At 46.8% G+C, this 21,675-nt stretch overlaps 1 protein-coding gene across 3 annotated transcripts in view; it reads right to left on the bottom strand.

Annotated features, from left to right (window-relative positions):
* Positions 1 to 1,860: 1,860 nt before the first annotated feature.
* The window catches only part of LOC140430611 (uncharacterized), an 896,055-nt gene continuing 876,240 nt past the window's right edge, over positions 1,861 to 21,675 (bottom strand). For all 3 annotated transcript variants that reach the window (XM_072518210.1, XM_072518208.1, XM_072518209.1), the window contains one exon: positions 1,861 to 5,444. The gene's annotated coding sequence lies outside the window, so the exon portion shown is untranslated. The remainder of the gene's footprint in view (positions 5,445 to 21,675) is intronic.

Consider the following 21,675-nt stretch of genomic DNA (forward strand, 5'->3'; position numbering starts at 1 on the left):
AACTTTCATTCACCTCTACGCTGCAGTGAGTGTCAAATTTGAGGAGAACCGTCTTGAACTTGGTCTTGTCTTCGTCACCTGCAAAGGTGAGAGAGTTGAAAATATGGATGGCATGGTCCCCGGCCATGGAGAGGAGAAGAGCAATCTTTCTGGTGTCCGAGGCGCCCTCCCTGTCCGTGGCTTCGAGGTAGAGCTGGACGCGCTGTTTGAAAATCTTCCATTTGGCCCCGAGGTTGCCGGCGATGCGGAGCGGCGGCGGCGGGCTGATGTTGTCCATGATGCAGAATGACGGAATGCTGGTGGAAGGCAGATCACTTGCAGGTATGTCTAAGAAGTGCTAGTATGCAACCACACCTGGTATCATGATGTGTTGGGTGTTCTGGATCACATACAGGTCACCAACACTTGAAGTAGTGCAACACTATTTTATTAAAAGGTTAACTATTTAAACATACTTGAACTGTTGGTAAATACGATACCAGCTTTAACTAAAGACCTTTGCCTTGTCCTAACCAGTTGATGCACTCAGCACATGGTGAATGTCTGTGTTGCAGGTCGTGAGCTCTGTGCTCCTAGCTAGCTGCTACTCGAATGAGCGGGAACTCTGATGTCCCCTGTCTTTTTAGTGCGTGTGCTCTCCCTGGTGATTGGCTGCGGTGTTGTGTATGTTGATTGGTCCCACTGTGTGTCCATCAGTGTGTGTCTGCACCATGATATACTGGTGTATATTATGACTGTTTCCTCTTAGTGGCTGTCCAGCTGCACTTCGTTACAGTGCTTAAGAGCCCAGAAATTATGCTCCTTCAAGGAAAATAATTCAAATATAGTGATGGCAGAAATGGCACCAGAAATTAAAATGTACACTCTCGCCATTGAGCTTCTGACCTATTTGATGCTGCATCAACAAATTCTAATGGGGAGAAGGTGCTTATTTTGTCAGTTATCCTCCACCTTGATGAAAGTTTATTGACATCTTTCTGAGCTTTCTCAAGTTTCCCTAGAAATTGGATACATCCACTGAAGGCACAATGTTACCTAAGTTTCTGGGCAAGATCAATGCCATTTGGAGTGAAATTGGGCCCCGCAATGCAGAAGCCAGATGGAAATCAATCTGAGAGAGGGAGCAACTGCTCAGGTTTTTGAACAAAAGGACTGAGGAGGGAAACCAAGTTACTTTTGGACAAACTACAAAAGAAGGCACAGTGGCACAGTGGTTAGCACTGCTGCCTCACGACACCAGGGACCGGCTTCAGTTCTGGCCTTGGGTCACTGTCTGTGTGGAGTTTGCACGTTCTCTCCGTGTCTGTGTGGGTTTCCTCCTCGAGCTCTGGTTTCCTCCTACAGTCCAAAGATGTGCAGGTCAGGTGGATCGGCCATATTAAAATTGCCCCTTAGTGTCCGGGGCTGTACAGGTTAGATGGGATTACAGAGCGGGCGAATAGGCCTAGGTGGGCACTCTTTCAGAGGGTAGGCACAGACTTAATGGGCCGAATGGCCTCCTGCTGCACTAGAGATTCTACAATTCTAAGGGTTTAATTAGCAGTGGGCTCAGGCCTTACTTAGCTGAACATATTCCCGTACCTACCTGACAGGTGACAGTTACTGCTTCCTGAGGGTGATGCAATGTAAGTTTGAAATAAAAACTTTGATAACTATTGTTGTTTCTATATTTCCTTGATGATGGAGAAATTATTCCAAATAATTGACAAAAATAGATTATTTAATTGCCATTATTTCTATATGCTTGGACAACTCTTAAACACTTACATTGATCACTTGTTTAAAAATGCTATTCCTACTCAAATGGCTCAAGAAGCACAATAGCAATATCAGGAAGAGTAATTAAAATGAATGATCTATGATTTCACTCCCATTCTAATGTGTGTTCTTTAACATGCACATTGCTCTAAGCTTTGAAGCATGATTGTATTCCCATTTGGTTCATATGGTGCTTCTATAGTAATTTGTCTGATATTGGAGGATGATCAAGTGACAGCCTCAGGCAATTTTGCTATATATGAAAAAGTTTATGACTGGGATGATGTAATTGATAGGGCCGCAATAAGATGCGAGTCTGTTGTACTCACTACATAGATCCTGGGGGAAAAATAGCATTGAATATATAAGCATGCAACATATGACTAAAGAATGATTTGTGGCTTGTGCAACAAAAATTACTTGACAAGACTTTCCCTCAAAATAACAGCAAAGATTATTGGGTAGATGCTCATATTTACAAGATTTATGTGACAATATAAAATACTTCAAGTTCAGATCTTAAATCTTCTTAATGTGCTAACATTTTGTTGTGTTATGATCGTAAGTGAAAACATTTTTATGATATATATACCTTCTTTATCTCGTTTCTTTTTACAACTATTACTGTAAAATGTTTATGCCTGATAATGCTGCTGTTTTGATATTTCTACTTATAAGACGCCACTTCCTGCAAACTCTGCATTTGAATTCATGATTGCTGCTATTTTTCCCCCCGTGATGCATTATTTTAAATAACTTGACAGGCATATGAACAATCTCAAAATGGGTGAGTTTAGGAATTCCTTTCCATATCCTATTTGATGTCTATCCCATGATAGTTGAGAATTCCCATTTGTAAAGAAGTATTGCTTTTATTAATCTGTTTTTAAAATGTAGGTAGCTACAACATACAACATACTGCAGCAAAATGATTGTATAGCTCATTGCAAGTTCAATTCAGATCTGATATATGCACAGCTGGCCATGTGCCATATTGGGAAAATGTAGCTATCTACAACAAGAATGTTTATTTTCCCATTGCTTCCGCATATTCTTTAATCCTGTGCGGTCACCCCAGCGTATATATGCCAGTGAAAATATATTTTGTGCCATGTTTTGGAGGATGAAGTGTTCAAATGTGTATAATCTGTAAAATTTACCCTTTGAACTGAGTCAACATTAGTCAACGCCTGAAGATGGCGAACTACAGCAGGTGCACCAATATCTGTGAATGGAAAGAAAAGCCGGCTAATATCTTCAATGTAGACCCAGTGAGGGAATTTCCAATTCTTATGAAAGGTTGTAGGGGTTAAAAGAAATTTGAACAGCAAACAGGACAGAGAAGTGCGTGGGATTAGCCACAGGTAGTCACGTGCTACAATGTATGTGTGCCTTAGTAGTGATTGGACAACGTAATATTAACAGTGATTGGATAATATAATCACATGTACTTACTTGGAATGTAATGAAACAACCTGGTAATGAGACATAATTGGGCTGAGATATCAGAATACCAGTGTGTAGGGCGACATGTAGCACAGTGGTTAGCACTGGGACTGCGGTGCAGAGGACCTGGGTTCGAATCCTGACCCTGGGTCACTGTCCGTGTGGCGTTTGCACATTCTCCCCATGTCTGCATGGATTTCACCCCCACAACCCAAAGATGTGAAGGTTAGGTGGATTGGCCACGCTAAATTGCCCCTTAATTTGAAAACAAATAATTGGCTGCTCTAAATTAAAAAAAAAGAATACCAGTGTGTAATTTGATGAGGTTGGTGAAAATTAAAAATATCACTTTCTGTGTATTAGTATAAAACGGTGGTTTTGTAGATTTTCGGGGAACCTGTGCTCCATCGTGGATGGATATGAGTTCCCTCACATATACTTGGATGAATAAACCGGACAAATAAAGAAACTCTAAGTCTTGTTTGGTCCTTGTGGAATCGGAGTAGATCTTTATCTCCTTATCAAAGGTCTCCATCTGAAACGTTAACCAGGAATAGAAAGTCCACAGGCTACCAATCCTGGTTAATGGGAATCCACTTGCCAATGAGCTGAGGTGCTGTACTCCAAAGTTTGCAACATGAGGGGGGCATTCAGCTTCCCTCCAGTGGTGCCAGATTTCTCCCTGAAATTATCCCAGCATTGGACCATTAGCTCTAAAATGTCGAAACAAATCATTGTGGAGGGTCTAAGCCATGCTCCAGATCTGGACCCCAGGTGAGGTCCACTCGCAGGTCAGCAGGATGCTTTTCCTACTGTCGCTCGGGTCACAACCCTGGAAATGGCCTACCGAATTAGGATACACTTCCTACTAAGGCCATGTAGAAATTGGTGGAGAGACCAGATCGTAGTGTAACCATATCCCAGACTAATTCCTGACCATTCCACCACACTCCTGCCAAACAAGTGCTAGAAGAGCTGTGGGATTTTGTGCCACTCACCCCGCCCACCATCTTTTATGTTCAGACATTGCTGGACTAATTGCTGCATGAATAGTATCTTCTATTTTCATTTAACATTTTCAGCATTTGCAATCATATTTCAAAGCCACTTAAGCTCTCAAGTTAAACATAAGAGACACAGAGTGGTGCGGAATTCTTTAAATCCTCATAATGAATAAATCATCTATTTAATAACTTCAGTTTTAATGTTACTCTGCAAAATGTTGTTGTCTTACTTGGGCAAAATAAACAGATTACTGATCACGTCAAATTTAGGTGATTTTGCAAAGCAACAAACAAACATTTAGCAAAGCATAATTTTAATCTGATTTGTGAAAATCATTTTGTGTTGTTTCTAAGGATGTATTTAAATTTGGGGAACTATATAATTGCTCCTCTATCAATTTTATCCACCCTATTAACATAATATAATAAAATTAAATGTTTTATTCCAGGAATCTAAATAAAGGCTGATTTAATGATATTCACATATGGGAACCATAAAGTGAACAACTACCACATCCGATTAAAGAAATGCTGGTCATTTCCTTATAGTTCCCGAATTCTCAGAGTTGGTCTGGGGATGGATTTGGGCATTTTTGCTGAAAGGTTCAGCTGGAATCATAAGTTTTTCTCCCCCATCCACTATAAATTCCCATCAGCTACTGCACAAAAAATAGAAGATATCAAATTAAAACCATGACATCGCATCTCTGAGGTAAGTTAAACCAAAGGTAAAGAGTTAGAATTTTGGGTAAAATTAATATAACTGCTAGTACGACACTATTAAAAGTCGAAAGTGCACATTATTGTAATTGAGTCAAAGTGTTGATTTTAGTAATAAACCTTAATAAAAATATATTTCTCTGCTGCATAGTGCCCAGCTAAGAGGCAAATGAGAAACCATTCTCATTTTAATACCCCTGTAGTTCACCATGGGAAGCCAATAATTCATCCTCTAATTAGTATCCCTTCTGTTGCTGTTGGCTAAAGGATAGAAAAAGAGGTATCCACTTCATTACAATCCTGCCTCAGTAATCTTTAAATGTCTTTTTCTCTGCAGGGTGAAAGCACTAAACAGGGACAGATAGAATGAGCAATTAAAGGTCTGCTGGCATTGCGAATGTGGCTGTCCTTTTGTAGCCTAATGAGAAGGCCACAAATCAGGAGGCTGGAAGATGGAACAGCTGCGACTCTGCAGGAATTTCTTCAATGTTTTCTTCTTTTTCCATTTCTCGGGCCCTGCATCATCAATAGAGAAGGAAGAAAAAAAAAAGAGTAAGTGCTCCCATTGCCACATGAAAACTGTCTTTTAATTAACAACCTATTATGGCTTACATCTCCTTTTCAGCATGAAAAATGTAATTAAATAATTTCAAGGTTACGCCACTGCTTCTTTAATCATATATTTGAAAGGCAGCACCTACAGTTCAAATCTCCCTTTACAGAAAAGGTGATGGTATTATAAAGGGATTGTTAGAAAATCCATTGTGTTCACACTTCTCCTTGGCTTATTCCAATGTAAAGAAAAAGAGAGAACATCTTGTACATCAGTACTGTTCCCTCTTTGAAATCTTGGACGAAACCATACATGTTCCAGCTAAATAAAAACAGTTTATGTTATAAACTAGAATTCTATCCATAGATATATGACAAGAAATGCTAGATTGCACCTCCTGATGCACTACTTCATTGTTGCTATGCTCCTGCCACAGGTTTTGTGTCAATATTTTATCATTATGGATCCTAATGTCTGCATTCGACATGCCAAAGTAAATATGACGCATTGTAAGTTCCTCTTCAGTGACGTGCTGAGCGGTCTTTGCCAGCATGGCTGCCACCGCTGTGTGTTTATTTTTCTTTTAAGTACAATTGCTGTTGATTTTTAAATTTTCAAAATTCAGATATATTTTTTAAGTTTTTATGTTTCGTCCCTCCAGGTTTGAATTTCTCTCCTCCCCCTTCCTTTTCATCCCCCCCCTCCATCTTTTCATCCATCACTTACTCCTCTTTTGTCCTTCCCCTTTCCTCTGCACATCATTTATGCCTCTCCCCTTTCCCATCGACCCCATTCCTTCGCTTCTCCTCCTTCCACTTTCTTAGAATCGTAAATCATAGAATTTACAGTGCAAAAGGAGGCCATTCGGCCCATCGAATCTGCACTGGCCCTTGGAAGGAACACCCTACTCAAGCCCACGCCTCCACCCTATCCCCGTAACCCAGTAACCCCACCTTTTTGGACAACAAGGGCAATTTAGCATAACCTGCACATCTTTGGACTGTGGGAGCACCTGGAGGAAACTCACGCAGACACGGGGAGAACGTGCAGACACTGCCCAGACAGTGACCCAAGCCAGAAATCAAACCTGGGACCCTGGAGCTGTGAAGCAACAGTGCTAACCACTGTGCTACCATGCTGCCCTTTCCCCAACATATCATCTCCATCCCTCTCTTCCATCTTCCTCTTCCTTCTTCTTGCCTCCCATTCATAGAATCATAGAATTTACAGTGCAGAAGGAGGCCATTCAGCCCATCGAGTCTGCACCAGACCTTGGAAAGAGCGCCCTAATTAAACCCACACCTCCACCCTATCCCGTAACCCAGTAACCCCACTTAACCTTAGGGCAATTTATCATGGCCACTCCACCTAACCTGCACATCTTTGGACTGTGGGAGGAAACCGGAGCATCCGGAGAAAACTGACACAGACACAGGGAGAACGTGCAGACTCCGCACAGACAGTGACCCAAGCCGGGAACCGAACCTGGGATTCTGGAGCTGCGAAGCAACTGTGCTAACCACTGTGCTACCATGACACCTGTCTCACATTGCTCCTTACTCCAGGCCTGGGCTCTCTCCTCTGCTCTTCCACATCAGTTTCCCCACCTTGTTTCATCATTCTAGCCTTCTCTGCCCTGTCGTCAATCCATCCATCCCCTTCCATCCTGCCTTGACAAAATAATTTGCACGTTAATGTAGAAAAAAGTTCTAAAGTGCTTCATGAGCTATTTTATGAGAAATATCAAAATGTCTAATCAAAAAGATATGTAGTAAGGAAACTTTGTTCCTGTGCTGTATTGTTCTTTGTTCTTTCTTTGCATCTTGACAAACACATGAATAGGATGGGTATAGAGGGATACGGCACAAAGAAGTGCTGAGGGTTTTGGCTAAGGTTGGTATCATGACCGGTACAGGATTGGAGGGCCGAAGGGCCTGTTCCTGTGCTGTATTGTTCTTTGAAACAAGAGAGGTGGCAAGGTTGAAAAGAAAATTATAGTGTACGCAGACCCACAGGGGTCCAGTATAATTGCTTAAACATTTTACAGGTTCTCTTTGGTTCTTGTACCAGTCTTTGGACTTCTTGGCCGGAATTCTCCAGCTGTTGGGATTCTGTTTTCCCACTTGCAGTGCACCCCCATCCGCAAGTTTCCAGGTGGCAGGCATGGGGTGGCTTCAATGGGAAATCCCATTGACAAGCGGCGGGAAGAGAGAATGTTACCACCAGCGAACAACATGCCACCGAGAAACACGTGGCTGGGGACTGAAGAATCCCGCCAATGGATTCCCCCTAAAGACGTTAGGAATACTCAATACATGGGGCCCACAGTCATCCCTGTTGTTAAAGCTCTAAATTGGGAAAATATATCCTATGATGTATTTGGCTTATTTCCTTTCATTATCTGCCCAATTGCAGAGTCAAATGTTTTGGGTTCAACTCCTACTTCAGGCTGACACTTCAGTGCAGTACTGAGGTAATCCTGCACTGCTAAAGGTGCCATATTTTGCATGATGTGGTAAGCCAAAGCGCTGTTTGCTCTCACTGATGGGTGTAAGAGATTTGAGGCTGGATTCTCTGGTCTGCCAGCCGCGTGTTTCTCGGCCGCACACCGTTCGCTGGCAGCGGGATTCTACCTTCCCGCCACTTATCAGTGGGATATTCCACTGTAACCACATCACACTGCCGGGAAACCCATGGGCAGGGTTACGTTGCCAGCAGGAAAAGTGAATTGCAACAACTGGAGAAATCCGGCCTCTGGCTCAGAATATCAAAAAAGAACAGGGGAGTTATCCCTGGTGTCCTAATCAGTATTTATCCTTCAGCAAATATCAGGGTAAAAATAGATTGCCAGCTTATTATCATGATGCTGTCCCAGGAAGTTTGCTGTGTGCAAATTGGTTGCCATATTTCCAACATTGCCACAGTAACTACATTTCAGAAGTACTTCATTGGCTGTAAAATGCTTTGAGACATCTGTGGATGTGAAAATCGCTCAATTCCTTTACTTTTCTTTCTAATCTGGCATTTCCTTCAAATAATGCAAGCACAGAGGATTGCTGAAGAATAAAGGCATTATAATTGCTGTCCAGGAAATGGGCATTCACCTGCAAATTTTTATATTTGTGATCAATAGCAATGAGAATATTGAATGCGGTGGTGTGTGTAAAAGCACTGATGGTCACATGAGTAGCATCAATAATGTCCTGCTCTTTAGAAAGAATTGCAATGCTCTGCCTCGACTGCTGGTTTTCTATGGGGAACGTGATAAAGGATTAAGGTAAACAATGTATCAGCAACTATTTAATACATTAGTGTCTTTGGGATTGATTTGTGATTCACCTTGGAAGGAGCCTGAGATGTGACAGTCAGCTCCACAGACATTTTAATGTCCCGCTCCTCAAACTGTCTGCAGGTCAGGTTCCTGCAGATGGCAAAAGAACGTTGCTGGTCGCAATTCACCTCAAAGGGAACAAAGTCCCCTAGTGAGCGTGTTTAGCCGTGTGTTTCCTGCCGTTCGCAGTGCCGAGAAACACATGGCTATTCAACGTAATTCGCATTGTATAAGGTGCCTGAACGGGGAATGTGCAGTCCTGTTTTGGACTTTGGGGAGATCCGCTCGCTGGAACTCCCCAGTGTAGCGAGAGATTGGGACGGCATTTTTAAATTGTGTCCCGATCTCTGAGGCCCCCAAAACGATTCCTTCCTTCCCCCCACCATGATCACTACTATGGGAGAGTCCCCAGCTGCCCCCCCCCCCAACACCCACGCCAGGCACCCCGGCCCAACACGCTCACATGTTAAAAATGCCAGTTTGGCCCATTGACAGTGCCAACCTGGCACTCTGGCAGTGCCTATGTCAGCTGCCACCCAGTTGGCACTGACAAGGTGCCAGGCAGGTACTGCCAGGTGCCCAGGTGGCACTGCCAGGATGCCCAGGTGGCACTGCCAGGGTGCCCAGGTGGCACTGTTACCGTCCTGCCCAATGGGCATGCAGCTGGAGGCCTCTGATCCCCTGGCAGTGCCAACCTGGCACCCTAGCAGTACCCATGCTTGCTGGCAGTGCCACATGAACACCTTGGCAACATCAGGCTGGCACCTAGGTGGCACTGACAAGGTGCCAGGAGCGGGTCTCTCGGCTTTCATCGGCCACACTGCACCAAGACGAGCTGCTTTTCCAGCGCAGCATGGCCGTTGGATCGCACCCACTGTCTCCATGGTGAAATTTGCACAGACAATCGCCCTCAGTAGCTCCCAGTTACATGCACTTAAATTCTATGCAACAGCGGTGAGGTGATGGTCAGGGAAGGCCATTCCATTTCGAATGCAAGTGAACTTGCCTCACATTCAGCCTTTCTTCTCCTCTCCCATCTCTAAAGTAAGGAGAAAGACAGGCCTAATCCAATATTCTTAAATTATTTTACAACAACAAAAATGTCCAGTAATGCAGCTTCATGCATATATTCCTGAGAGGCCAGAACATGCTTGTCTTTTATTGAAATGAAAACAGAAATGCTGGATAAACTTAGCAGGTCTGACAGCATCTGTGGAGAGAAACAGAGTTAACGTTTTGGGTCTAAATGGCCCTTTTACAGAACAGCTTTGTTTTTATTTGCTGATCTTTTATTGCATATGTTCTATGGGTAAAGCAAGCAACCGAACCCATTCTTGATGAGGACAATGAGAACAATCCCCTTCAGATTATGGCCATACATTTGGAAATAATTTCTGCTTTGTACATTGTGTAAGAATGATTACGGAATACCAAATAAGTCAGCCAGCACACTCTCACTCTCCTCGCCCCAGGTATATATATGAGGAGGCGATGGCGTAGTGGTATTGTCGCTGGACTAGTAATCCAGAGATCCAGGGTAGTGCCCTGGGGTCCTGGCTTTGAATCCTACCATAGCAGATGGTGAAATTTGAATTCAATAAAAATCTGGACCATGAAACCATTGCTGATTGTCGTAAAAACCCATCTGGTTTCAGGGAAGGAAATCTGCTATCCTTACCCATTCTGGCCAACATGTATCTCCAGACCCCACACAGAGATGCGGTTGACACTTAACTGCTCTCGCTGAAATGGCCTAGCAAGGCCATTCAATTCAAGGGCAATTCGGATGGGCAACAAATGCTGGCCCAGTCAGCGACTCCCACATCCCAAGAACGAATAAGCAAAAATATATATATATATGCTCCAAATCTCAGCAGTGTGGAAATTCAACAACATATTGCTCTCTTTCTGTGAACAGTCAATGTATTTCAAAGCTATTTTTATAATTGTGTTGTCTTTCCCTGTTTCTTCACAAAAGCAGCATACAGAATCTTAAAGCATCCCTGGGGGAGTCCAGAACTAAGGGTCATAGTTTGAGGATAAGGGGTACCATTTAGGACTGAGGTGAGGAGAAGTTTCTTCACCCAGAGAGTGGTGAATCTGTGGACTTGACTACCACAAAAAGTAGCTGAGGCCAAAACATTGTGTAATTTCAAGAAGATATAGCTCTCGGGGTTAAAGGGATCAAGGGATATAGGGGGATGGCAGGATCAGGATCTTGAACTTGATGATCAGTCATAATTATAATGAATTGCAGAGCAGGATCGAAGGGCTGAATGGCCTCCTTCTACTTCTATTTTCTATGTATAATTCTATGTATGAAGTAGATTTCCATCATAACGCCTGAATATTGAGCATTGCTTGGACTGGAGGTAGAAAATCTGGAGGAGCAGATCAATAATATTCACAGGAGTCCCGGGAAGGCTTAAACTCAAACTTTTGTTCAGTTAAAGAAATGCAAGGCTGGGACACAGCGGACAGTACATCCAGTCCCAGCCGGGACCAACCGAAGATGCCGGTTCCAATCCTGGCCCGCTTTTATCTATCCGATTCAACAAGCCCCACTGTTAGGCCTCCTCCCCTAGCGGGGAAGCTCATATTCCACGAATACCATGGGAGATCATAGGGTCGTCCCCGTGGGTCTCATGGGGGTTATTTACAGGATCAAAGGCTAGTGATTGGCCTGTCTGATTTTCCTTCTGTAGAAGCTAATGCAAAGTTCTGTCAGGGGTGATGTGTACCTCACTCCCTGATTTTCTTTCTGCTCTCTGCCCAGACGATGCTCAACATTCAGGTGGTGAAGATATAAATTTCGCCCTATACGTTCAGAAGCTGATAATGAATGGCAGACCAGGCTCGAAGGGCCGAATGACTGACTGTTGCTCCTATTTTCTATATTCCTACGGCACAAAAGCCCAGAAACGTTCTCAGAGCTGTTCCCATTCCTACTCTCTAATCTCATCAAAAATGCGACACAAAACCTGTTTATGTGTGTGAATGGTTCGGCTCCGAGGAAATTCCTGCCCTGAATAGTTTATAAGACTGGGCAAATGATGGATTTATTTTAAAATGATTGCTTCTTCTTCTTTGCCTGAATTGCTTGTGAAGGATTGCCTTGAAATGCTTTGTGTGAATCACTTGACATCTCACACCTCCAAAAGCTATTTCTAAAACATATATTGATGTAACAATGTGCAGGTAAGTGTAAATAAAGCAGATGGCCTTGAGTGTAAAATAAATACACATTATCCATTGCAGTCTGCGTGTCCCTTCATTGTTTGGATTGGTTTGACTATAGTCAGCTCACTCCACCATGTTTTACAAACAGGACGGTGCCATGAATTGTTTCTACTGCTAATGCACCTTTAGCACATTTTCAGATTTTTTTTTTCAGCATTCTGCACCACATTGGAAAGCCAAGTCTGACACTAAAACACATTGCATTTGAATTTAATCCAAGCCTGAGATGCCTTTTGCAGCTTTTAAAATACTAATTGGGCATGATTCTCCAGAAAGGTTTCTAAGTGTGGTAGCGAGCGGGAACCGCTGCGAGGTTCCCGGCGCTCGTCCCGGCGAGGCCGGCAAAGCTATTTATCATTAATTGGTCCACTTAACGACGATCCACAGGCTTCATACCGCAAATGAAGATTCACCAGCCGATTTGTCGGGACCGAGCTCGTCAGCTCCCTCCCTGACCCCACCCCCCACTAACAAGGTCAAGCAGCACTTAAACAGCCCTTGCACAACTATCTCCATTCAGCTCGCAGCCATGGCGCCAAGATGATCGGCCCCAAGGTTTGGTGACACGGACCTGGGGAGGTTCCTAGATGCAGTGGAGGCCAGGAGAGTTGTCCTGTTCCCAAACGGTCCCAGAGAGTGAGTCCCAGGGCATGAACAGAAGGACTGGCCTCTAGTGCCGCAAGAAAGTCAACGACCTACACCTTGCAGCACGGGTGAGTTGACAAACCCCCCCCAAAACCCCCCACCTCCCCACGGGCCAGCCCCCTCCCCAACCCTCCATTTGACCTCCAACCCTCCCTTCACCACTCTCCCTCCCCCACCTTTCACCCCAAACCTCCCATCTCCATAATCCTCCCTTCACCCCCCCCCCCCCCCCCCCCCCACCTCACCACCACCAATGTGAACCAGACCGTCTAACGATGCCCTCTCTGAGTCTCCGCAGGAGAGGCTCTCCCACAATTGCCAGATTGTGAGGGGCCCAGACTGGCGAGGGGTGCCAGACATAAGAATCACCATGGCAATCGAGGAAGAGGCCCTCAAGGTTATGGCGTGGCCGGGAACAGAGCAGTCACCAATGTGGAGGTCGGTGCACGCTGCAAAGGTGAGTATCCACTGGGCTTGCCAACACCCGGAACAGGTCCTTCCGGCCCCCTGTATGGGAGCACACGGTCCAGGGGTTGGTATGGCAGACCCTCTCACATCCCCCAACACTCCCCTCCTACAGATTCCCCCCAGCCCCGATAACCCCGGCCCCCCATGGCGGCCCACCCTAACTGGAGCTGCACCCCCCCGATCCCCCCCCCCCTTCCCCTCCGAGCACAGGGGCAGCTAGCCCAGTGTCCCCAGGCTCACTACCTGCGAGCGAAGATGGCTACTCACCTCCTCGGCTCCCGCAGCAGCCCATCCGCCAAAAGGAGTACTAATGGCCACTGGCGTGACCACTTGTTGGGGAGGCTGCTGGATCATGGGAGGCTGTTGGATGTGGGGTGGCTCCTGTTAATCGTATGGAAATGGAGCTTAAGTGATGATAATTTGTTTCTCGCCATGCGACGGCGGGATCCCGATTTTGCCGACGGGAGCGGGCCGGTTGCATTGCAAACGGTTTGGTGTCCACTGGGGTTCTCGCTTTCCACCTCTCCCGCTATTCACCAGCCTCGTTTCGTTCAAGCGAGAGCGCGATGAGGCTGGAGAATCACAACCAGTAAGTATTGTGCAATACTAGGTCCATTAATTTCCCCCATCCATTTAATGCTCGGCATTATAAAAAGGAAAATACAAGAGATTCAAACCAGTGGTCCTTTATTAAATTCAACTCCTTCCTGACTGTTGTAAAGGCTTGTTTAGTGTCTCAACAAGAGTTGTGGAGACTTGTGCGCTTAAACATAAACCATTTATCATTAACCCATGGTTAAGTACACATCCCAGGTACCACCAATCATGACTTCTGCCACCATGCTGGCTCTTCGCTACTGCCTACTATCATGTGACTCTCCAGATCATTCCATTGGCAGTACTGTTCTCCAGTCCCACATTAACCCTTGCTCTGCCAAACACCTTTACACTACATTGGCATGCTGTTATCGCTTATAGGCATATGCAACACTGACCAATAACAAAAAATGAAAATGCGATCCTTAATCCTTCCTGGTAAATTGACCAGGTCAGAATATATTTACGTGGGCCTATCTGAAAAGTATCCAAAGGAACTGAGGCTATGGACTGCATGTTCCCGTAAAGTGGGACTCCCAAAGGCCTTCTGATCCTGAGTGTACTTTTAATTGAGTGTGGGGGGTGAGGTTTTCTCACTGCCTGGGGCTGTGCTACTAGGAAGAGGCAGACTGGGGCAGACTGCAATGGTTTAAAGGCTGCAGTAGCTGAAATGGCCTCAACCCATAGCACAGCATTCAAATGGGGATATGCCACAAGCGATAGCAGAAAGCGCAGCTACATCAATGGGGTCTGTCATGGTTAAGGCACCAAGATTCTCAGAAGCTGCAGTGGAAATAACGATGACAGTAGTAAGAGCCAGAAAACAAAGTTTCTTTGGCACCCAAGGAGCTAATCTTCTGACAAAAAATGTACAGACCATCTGTGAAGAGACAGTCAGTGGCAACTCAATCCATCTAGTTAAGCTGGCTAGGATATTGAAATTGCAAGGTACCAAAAGCATTGTGAGGGTTTTTGGCAGCAGTTCAGCTGGACAGGGGTAGAGACAGGTAATGTTATGGAGTTGGAAATAGGTGGCCTGACTGAAGGCATGGTTATGTGGTTGATAGCTCTGGGTCAGATACATATGGTTGCCAGACACTGCAGACATTCACTTATAAACCTGATTCAAAATTAAGTCTAAGAAGTGAAGACGCAACCTATAAACTCAACATATTTACACAGTCTCTTGGGTATCAGTGTCTATATGCACGTGAACATCATGTACATTGGGAAGCTCATGGCACATGGAGCTGAATTTTCCCACTGCCTCGACAGGTGAATCGCAGGAAAACCCCAAATCAGGCTCCGCACCGGGCGGGAAACCCGCGTCATCAACCCACGACGCTCGCACATTCTGGATCACAGCCAGCACAGATAGTGTTATTTAAATAAGCCATTTGGCTCATTTAAATTTCCGGATGCCATATTCACACGGCACCCGGGATTCAACTGTTGCACCTGCAATGGGATGCCATTTAGCACAGGTTTCCACAATCGTGGACCAGGCATGATTGGGGGGGGGGTCTTGCAGGCCATTAGAAACCCCAGAGTGGTTGGGGAGAGGGCAGGGTAGTACCCTGGCACTTCCCCTGGCACCGCCAATCTGTCACTGCCAGAGGTTGAGGCCTGGGGGGAGCCATGCCCATGAAAAGGGGGGGATTTGGGGGATTGAGGGGATCATAGAAAGATTGGGGGGAGGGTGAAGGGTGTATCCCTGAAAGTGGGGGGGTCCTGAAAGGGGGGGGGGTGTAGAGATCTGTGAGGAGCCAGTCCTGATGGTGAGCTCAGCTCCCCAGTGCAGGAAATCTTTCTAAGTCTGGTCGTGACAGGGAGGAAAAAATGGCTTAGTGCCATTTAATAACGGTGTCAATGTCAGCACTGCCGCCGCGGAGAAACACCCCGCCAAACGTGCCTGAAACCGTTTTGGAAATGTTTCAGGTGTATCGCGCCCATGGATTTGTAAACCAAACACAGCATGTGACCAGTGGTAGCATTTGTCATTAAACTGCTGAATAGCTTAAACTCAGTTTCCTGAACAAAACATTTCAAGCAACCCTTTGAAATAATTCTGTAAATGTTATTTTAATGATTTTAAATCATGTTTTGATTTCTAATTTTAAAAACCTTCATTATTCACCCCAATTCTACTAGCCTAGTTAAATAGCATCCGACACTGCCCATGTATAAAGAGAGAGAGAGAGTGAGTTTGAACTTGGACAGATGTTGGGCAGATTTCCTGATTTCCTCAGTAAGGGGCCTGAGCCAATTTGATGGCTGAGCATCATTTGCATAACATCTGTGAGCACCAAATCAACACTCACAGATAGCTTGCCGGAGGGAGCTGAGGGGTTCAATGCAAAGCTGGAGGAACATTCTCACAAGCCGCCAGCAGGCCGGAAGGTTTTTCATGCTCCTCTGGCCCTGCAAAAATCTGTTATTTAGTTTTGTTGTCGCTTGCAGCATTACCTTTAAAGACAACTGTTAGACCAATCTACATCTAATGCCAATGAGGGAAGTGTTCAACATCCATGTTCTTTTTTTTAATTAAATATTTTATTGAACATTTTTGGTCAACCAACACAGTACATTGTGCATCCTTTACACAATATTATAATAACACAAATAACAATGACCTATTTTATAAACAAAAAATGAATAAATAATAAATAACAAAAATGAAAACTAGCCCTAATTGGCAACTGCCTTGTCACAAGTAACACTCTCCAAAAATATAATTTAACAGTCCAATATATAATTATCTGAGGCAACAACCTATACATACTGTACAGTATATATTAACAACCCTGAGAGTCCTTCTGGTTCCTCCTCCCCCCCCCCCCCCCTCCCCCCACCCCCTCCCCCCCGATCCTGGGCTGCTGCTGCTGCCTTCTTTTTCCCATTCCGTCTATCTTTCTGCGAGGTATTCGACGAACGGTTGCCACCGCCTGGTGAACCCTTGAGCCGACCCCCTTAGGACGAACTTAATCCGCTCTAGCTTTATAAACCCCGCCATGTCATTTATCCAGGTCTCCACCCCCGGGGGCTTGGCTTCTTTCCACATTAGCAATATCCTGCGCCGGGCTACTAGGGACGCAAAGGCCAAAACATCGGCCTCTCTCGCCTCCTGCACTCCCGGCTCTTGTGCAACCCCAAATATAGCCAACCCCCAGCTTGGTTCGACCCGGACTCCTACTACTTTTGAAAGCACCTTTGTCACCCCCATCCAAAATCCCTGTAGTGCCGAGCATGACCAAAACATATGGGTATGATTCGCTGGGCTTCTCGAGCACCTCGCACACCTATCCTCCACCCCAAAAAATTTACTGAGCCGTGCTCCAGTCATATGTGCCCTGTGTAATACCTTAAACTGAATCAGGCTTAGCCTGGCACACGAGGACGACGAGTTTACCCTGCTTAGGGCATCTGCCCACAGCCCCTCCTCGATCTCCTCCCCCAGCTCTTCTTCCCATTTCCCTTTTAGTTCATCTACCATAGTCTCCCCTTCGTCCCTCATTTCCCTATATATATCTGACACCTTACCATCCCCCACCCATGTCTTTGAGATCACTCTGTCCTGCACCTCTTGTGTCGGGAGCTGCGGGAATTCCCTCACCTGTTGCCTCGCAAAAGCCCTCAGTTGCATATACCTGAATGCATTCCCTTGGGGCAACCCATATTTCTCGGTCAGCGCTCCCAGACTCGCGAACTTCCCATCCACAAACAGATCTTTCAGTTGCGTTATTCCTGCTCTTTGCCACATTCCATATCCCCCATCCATTCCCCCCGGGGCAAACCTATGATTGTTTCTTATCGGGAACCCCCCCCAAGGCTCCAGTCTTTCCCCTATGCCGTCTCCACTGTCCCCAAATCTTCAGTGTAGCCACCACCACCGGGCTTGTGGTGTAGTTCCTCGGTGAGAACGGCAATGGGGCTGTCACCATAGCCTGTAGGCTAGTCCCCCTACAGGACGCCCTGTCTAATCTCTTCCACGCCGCTCCCTCCTCCTCTCCCATCCACTTACTCACCATTGAAATATTAGCGGCCCAATAATACTCACTTAGGCTCGGTAGTGCCAGCCCCCCCCTATCCCTGCTACGCTGTAAGAATCCCTTCCTCACTCTCGGGGTCTTCCCGGCCCACACAAAACCCATGATGCTCTTTTCAATCCTTTTAAAAAAAGCCTTCGTGATCACCACCGGGAGGCACTGAAACACAAAGAGGAATCTCGGGAGGACCACCATCTTAACCGCCTGCACCCTCCCTGCCAGTGACAGGGATACCATATCCCATCTCTTGAAATCCTCCTCCATCTGTTCCACCAACCGCGTTAAATTTAACCTATGCAATGTGCCCCAATTCTTAGCTATCTGGATCCCCAGGTAACGAAAGTCCCTTGTTACCTTCCTCAACGGTAGGTCCTCTATTTCTCTACTCTGCTCCCCTGGATGCACCACAAACAACTCACTTTTCCCCATGTTCAATTTATACCCTGAAAAATCCCCAAACTCCCCAAGTATCCGCATTATTTCTGGCATCCCCTCCGCCGGGTCCGCCACGTATAGTAGCAAATCGTCCGCATACAAAGATACCCGGTGCTCTTCTCCTCCCCTAAGTACTCCCCTCCACTTCTTGGAACCCCTCAACGCTATCGCCAGGGGCTCAATCGCCAGTGCAAACAATAATGGGGACAGAGGGCATCCCTGCCTTGTCCCTCTATGGAGCCGAAAATATGCAGATCCCCGTCCATTCGTGACCACGCTCGCCACTGGGGCCCTATACAACAGCTGCACCCATCTAACATACCCCTCTCCAAAACCAAATCTCCTCAACACCTCCCACAAATAATCCCACTCCACTCTATCAAATGCTTTCTCGGCATCCATCGCCACTACTATCTCCGTTTCTCCCTCTGGTGGGGCCATCATCATTACCCCTAACAACCTCCGTATATTCGTGTTCAGCTGTCTCCCCTTCACAAACCCAGTTTGGTCCTCGTGGACCACCCCCGGGACACATTCCTCTATTCTCATTGCCATTACCTTGGCCAGGACCTTGGCATCTACATTTAGGAGGGAAATAGGTCTATAGGACCCGCATTGTAGCGGGTCCTTTTCCTTCTTTAAGAGAAGCAATATCGTTGCTTCAGACATAGTCGGGGGCAGTTGTCCCCTTTCCTTTGCCTCATTAAAGGTCCTCGTCAGTACCGGGGCGAGCAAGTCCACATATTTTCTATAGAATTCGACTGGGAATCCATCCGGTCCCGGGGCCTTTCCCGCCTGCATGTTCCTAATTCCTTTCACCACTTCTTCTACCTCGATCTGTGCTCCCAGTCCCACCCTTTCCTGCTCTTCCACCATGGGAAATTCCAGCCGATCCAAGAAGCCCATCATTCTCTCCCTCCCATCCGGGGGTTGAGCTTCATATAATTTTTTATAAAATGTCTTGAACACTCCATTCACTCTCTCCGCTCCCCGCTCCATCTCTCCTTCCTCATCCCTCACTCCCCCTATTTCCCTCGCTGCTCCCCTTTTCCTCAATTGGTGTGCCAGCAACCTGCTCGCCTTCTCCCCATATTCGTACTGTACACCCTGTGCCTTCCTCCATTGTGCCTCTGCAGTGCCTGTAGTCAGCAAGTCAAATTCTACATGTAGCCTTTGCCTTTCCCTGTACAGTCCCTCCTCCGGTGCTTCCGCATATTGTCTGTCCACCCTCAAAAGTTCTTGCAGCAACCGCTCCCGTTCCTTACTCTCCTGCTTCCCTTTATGTGCCCTTATTGATATCAGCTCCCCTCTAACCACCGCCTTCAACGCCTCCCAGACCACTCCCACCTGGACCTCCCCATTATCATTGAGTTCCAAGTACTTTTCAATGCACCCCCTCACCCTTAGACACACCCCCTCATCTGCCATTAGTCCCATGTCCATTCTCCAGGGTGGGCGCCCTCCTGTTTCCTCCCCTATCTCCAAGTCCACCCAGTGTGGAGCGTGATCCGAAATGGCTATAGCCGTATACTCCGTTCCCCTCACCTTCGGGATCAATGCCCTACCCAGCACAAAAAAGTCTATTCGCGAGTAGACTTTATGGACATAGGAGAAAAACGGGAACTCCTTACTCCTAGGTCTGCTAAATCTCCACGGGTCTACACCTCCCATCTGCTCCATAAAATCTTTAAGTACCTTGGCTGCTGCCGGCCTCCTTCCAGTCCTGGACTTCGACCTATCCAGCCCTGGTTCCAACACCGTATTAAAATCTCCCCCCATTATCAGCTTTCCCATCTCTAGGTCTGGAATGCGTCCTAGCATCCGCCTCATAAAATTGGCATCATCCCAGTTCGGGGCATATACGTTTACCAAAACCACCGTCTCCCCCTGTAGTTTGCCACTCACCATCACGTATCTGCCCCCGTTATCCGCCACTATAGTCTTTGCCTCGAACATTACCCGCTTCCCCACTAATATAGCCACCCCCCTGTTTTTCACATCTAGCCCCGAATGGAACACCTGGCCCACCCATCCTTTGCGTAGCCTAACCTGGTCTATCAGTTTCAGGTGCGTTTCCTGTAACATAACCACATCTGCCTTAAGTTTCTTAAGGTGTGCGAGTACCCGTGCCCTCTTTATCGGCCCGTTCAGCCCTCTCACGTTCCACGTGATCAGCCGAGTTGGGGGGCTTCCTACCCCCCCCCTTGTCGATTAGCCATTACCTTTTTCCAGCTCCTCACCCGGTTCCCACGCAGCTGTATCTCCCCCAGGCGGTGCCCCCCCGCCCATCCTCTCCCATACCAGCTCCCCCCTCTCCCCAGCAGCAGCAACCCAGTAATTCCCCCCTCCCACCCCCCCCCCCCCCCGCTAGATCCCCCGCTAGCGTAATTACTCCCCCCATGTTGCTCCCAGAAGTCAGCAAACTCTGGCTGACCTCGGCTTCCACCCGTGACCTCGGCTCGCACCGTGCGACGCCCCCTCCTTCCTGCTTCTCTATTCCCGCCATGATTATCATAGCGCGGGAACCAAGCCCGCGCTTCTCCCTTGGCCCCGCCCCCCAATGGCCAACGCCCCATCTCCTCCACCTCCCCTCCTCCCCCCATCACCACCTGTGGGAGAGAGAAAAGTTACCACATCGCAGGATTAGTACATAAAACCCCTCTTTGCCCCCCACATTCGCCCCACCACTTTGTTCGAACGTTCTTTTTAATAACCCGCTCATTCCAGTTTTTCTTCCACAATAAAAGTCCACGCTTCATCCGCCGTCTCAAAGTAGTGGTGCCTCCCTCGATATGTGACCCACAGTCTTGCCGGTTGCAGCATTCCAAATTTTATCTTCTTTTTATGAAGCACCGCCTTGGCCCGATTAAAGCTCGCCCTCCTTCTCGCCACCTCCGCACTCCAGTCTTGATAAACGCGGATCACCGCGTTCTCCCATTTACTGCTCCGAGTTTTCTTCGCCCATCTAAGGACCATTTCTCTATCCTTAAAACGGAGGAATCTCACCACTATGGCTCTGGGAATTTCTCCTGCTCTCGGTCCTCGCGCCATCACTCGGTATGCTCCCTCCACCTCCAACGGACCCGCCGGGGCCTCCGCTCCCATTAACGAGTGCAACATCGTGCTCACATATGCCCCGATGTCCGCTCCCTCCACACCTTCAGGAAGACCAAGAATCCTCAGGCTGTTCCTCCTTGCGTTGTTTTCCAGTGCCTCCAACCTTTCCACACATCGTTTCTGATGTGCCTCCTGCGTCTCCGTCTTCACCACCTGGCCCCGTATGTCGTCCTCATTCTCGGCTGCCTTTGCCTTCACGACCCGAAGCTCCCGCTCCTGGGTCTTTTGTTCCTCCTTTAGCCCTTCGATCGCCTGTAGTATCGGGGCCAACAGCTCTTTCTTCATTTCCTTTTTGATCTCTTCCACACAGCATTT

Source organism: Scyliorhinus torazame, chromosome 10, assembly GCF_047496885.1.
Source record: "Scyliorhinus torazame isolate Kashiwa2021f chromosome 10, sScyTor2.1, whole genome shotgun sequence".
Lineage (NCBI taxonomy): Eukaryota > Metazoa > Chordata > Chondrichthyes > Carcharhiniformes > Scyliorhinidae > Scyliorhinus > Scyliorhinus torazame.